Raw genomic sequence first — 3,939 nt, forward strand, 5'->3', positions numbered from 1 at the left:
AAACAAGGGTCCCGCTTGAGCATAGGTCAATCCGCTCGAGCGGGCATGCAGACAAAGTTTTTCCGCTCGAGCGCAGATTCGACCGCTCGAGTGCAGACTCGACCGCTCGAGCTTACTTCAAAACAGTCAAAAGTGCTGGACAGGTGAAATTTACGCTCGACGGACGCTCGACGTCCGCTCGAGTGTGAGACACAAGCCTCCGCTCGAGCGTGCAATCCTCCGCTCGAGCGGACTGTAAAATAGTGCAAAGTACGGGATGCTCGAATTCCCCGCTCGAGCGCCACTTTCCCCGCTCGAGCGCCACTTTCCCCACTCGAGCGGGAGTGCAAAATCTGGAAAATCCATATTGCACCTTCAAGCTTAAAACCATGTTTTGATGCATAAATTTCGATCCTCTTGGGCCAATTTTCTGGAAAACTCTTGTAAACACATAATATTACATGGCTCAAAGCTCAATTTGTAAAATCAAAGCCCAAGGGTAGTTCAAACAAACCCAATTTCAAATCAATTTTCATGACAACAATTCAAATGAACATGCATGAGTTTTAAATCAATTCAAAGCTTCAATACATGCTCTAATGAGCCAAATCTTTCAAAAACATGATGGTTTCATGAACCTTAGCTAGAACTTGTACAAGCATGCAGCAATTATCCATGAAATCAACTTAAAACTCAACAATACCAACATGCATGCATGGAATGAGCTCCAATTCAACATTATTGGACTAAGACATGACTTAGCTCTCTAGAGGCTCAAGAACCATGCAAGAACAATCTTAAATACATCGATGAAAAGGTGAAATCCTTACCTAAGTCTTGAATTATAAAGTGTAGGAGCTCAAATTCACAATTATCTTCTAAAATCTCCAAGTCTACAAGCAACTATCAAGGAGGAACTCACTTTCTCTCACTCTAACTCTCTTGGTCGGCAAGAACAAGGGAAATGAGCTGAGCAAATGTTTGATCTAGGTGTAATGAGGCTCAAAGGTGGTCTTAGATAGTGGCCACTCACAATGGCAAAATAGTAATTAAGTCAACAATGCAATTTAATCCATTTTAATCTAATTAAAACATACCAAATCAATTTTCAGATAAATATGTCATAATTTCACATTAATTCTAACGGTCATAGAACATCAATCGATTTCGGATTTGGCCGCCAATAAGGCCTTCAATTAACAGTTTAAACATAAAAACTGAACAGATAATTAAACAGTCAACAGATAGAAATGCAATTCAAACAAATATATTCAATCAATCAGTTTCAAATTTCAGTCAGTCAGTCCAGTATTTCAATCAGTTCAATTACCAATCATAATCAGTCTCAGTTTAGCAGTAATCGGTAGTACTGTATACAAATTAAAAAAAATTACGGAAACGTAAATTAAAAAAAGAAGAACGACAAACATAGGCCTCATCCAAAAAAAAAGAAAAAAAATAGAAATTACCATTTGCCACGTCGTTTACAAATAAATAAAACGAAAGAAAAGCCATTTTGTAAATATAAAAACAAATTAATGTGAGTGAATAAGACAATGACAAAATCGTAAATTTTGAAAAAATAACGACAAAATTACGCCACATTCAATTCTCATTTTAAAAAAAAAAACATGAAAACATAAATTACCATTCGCGACGTAATTTACAAATAAATGAAACACATAAATATATTTAAAAAAAAGTTATTGTATACCAATAAAAATGAAGAACAAGAACTAATTAATGTAAAAAAAAACAATAAAAAGACAAAAACATAAATTTCAAAAAAAAAATCGAAAAATTTAAGCACAATACGCCAAATCCAAACCCAATATAAAAAAAAGTAACAGAAAAAAAAATTAAGCAAAATACGAAAAATCCAAACGCAAAATAAAAAAAATTAAAAGAAAAAAAATATTTTAAGCAAAATCCGCCAAATCCAAACCCAAAAAATATTTAAATAAAAAATAAAAAATTGGATTTGCAAAATTCGGCAAATCGAAACCCAACATACAAAAATTGTCCCCAAAAAAAATTAAGCAAAAAATGCCAAATCCAAACCCAAAAAAAAAAACAACAAAAAAAATTTTTTAGCAAAATATGCCAAATCGAAACCCAACATAAAAAAATTAAAATAAAAAAAATAACCAAAATATGGCAAATCCAAACCCAAAATAAAAAAAAAATAATAAAAATAAAAAATTTAAGCAAAATTCAGCAGATCGAAACCCAACATACAAAAAAAAAAAATTTAAGCAAAAAATGCCAAATGCAAACCCCAAAAAAAAAAAAAAAAAAAAAAAAAAGCAAAATACGCCAAATCGAAACCCAACAAGAAAAAATTAAAATAAAAAAAAAAACCAAAATATGCCAAATCCAAACCAAAAAAAAAAAATTTTAAGCAAAATACGCCAAATCCAAACCCAAAATTGTAAAAAAAAAAAAAATGGAAAGGAAAATATGCCAAATCCAAACCCAAAATAAAAAATTTATAAAAAAAAGGCAAAAAGGACAATTTGGTAATTTAACAGGAAGACACCTCACCAAAAAGTCAAAAAGCCAAAAAAGTCAAAAAATTCTTCTCAAATCAAGCTTTTTAGCCCCAAGCTAAAATAATTAAAAAATTCAAAAAGTCAAAAAGCTAACCCACTTCCCAAACGGAGGCGCAATAATCACCCTTAGAAGTCCATCTAGCATTTGGTTAATTTTAGAATCTTAATTCCAATAAAAAAAAAAAATTCAAAACTTGTGACCAAACACTCATGAGCATACTGGCAACAACAGTAAAAAGTCATTTTTTTTTTGCTTTTTAGCCTTTTTCGTCAAAAAAATCAGTTTTTTTTTATCCAACACAATCCAGCTTTTTACCAAAAAAGTCAAAAAGTTAAAAAAGTTAACTTTTTACCAACTTCCCAAAACACCCATCAATTTAAATCTCTTTTCAAAATCTATAATCAAACTCTTTTCAAAACTCTATTTCAAAAAAAAAAAAATTTCCAAAAATTATTTTTTATTTTGTTCTTTAAAATTATTTCTTATATTTATTTTTTTGAAAAGATATTTTTTCAGAATTTTTAATTTTTATTTTTGAAGAAAAATATTTTTTTTATTATTTTTATTATTTTTGAAAAAATATTTTGCTATTTTTTTAAGTATTGGCCAAATAATTTATTATGATTTAGAGATATATATATATATATATATAGGTGATCCAAAAAAATTTAAAATTTAAAAAATTAAATATTTCAAGAAAATAAAAAATATTTAAAAACATATAAAAAATATTTAAAAATAAAATAAAATATTTAAAATAAAATAAAAATTATAAATTATAAATTTAAAATAAAAAATAATTAAAATATTTTTAAAAATATAGTGCACAAATATAGTAAATACAGCACACATTAAAAAATAAAAAATATTTACCCTAAAAAAAATTAAATTAAACTTTTTTAAAATATTTAAAAAAAATAAACCCAAAATAATTTTAAAATACAACTCAAAACTCAAACTCCTTTCAAAACTTATAATCAAACAAATTTTCTCTTTTTAAAAATTCATCTTTCAAAATATAATTTTACACTCAAATCATAATTTTAAATTTAAACTAAATGGAAGAAGTTATTTTTTAAAAGAGGCAGACTACAAATAACAAAAAGTGGTCACTAATTTTGTCATCAATGCATGAAGTTTGTTGTCTCCAAGTTTCGTTGTCTATAGATTTATAGGCAAACTTCAATTTACTCTTTGGGTTTTGGGGTATGTGTGGTTTATTCCTTTAACATTCGGATATCACCATAAGTCTTCTGTGATTGATAGATTAAAACGCACACTAACTTCTGTTAACAGAAATTGTAAATTGACAATTATACTTTCATCTATATATTATTTCAGGAAAAACTCCGCCCTTCCTCTCTCCATGTTCATCTTCTTATTCTCTCTCACCATTTCAAACTTTAT

This window comes from Camellia sinensis, chromosome 6 (genome assembly GCF_055761805.1).
Source record: "Camellia sinensis isolate YWXY chromosome 6, ASM5576180v1, whole genome shotgun sequence".
In the NCBI taxonomy this organism is placed as follows: Eukaryota; Viridiplantae; Streptophyta; class Magnoliopsida; order Ericales; family Theaceae; genus Camellia; species Camellia sinensis.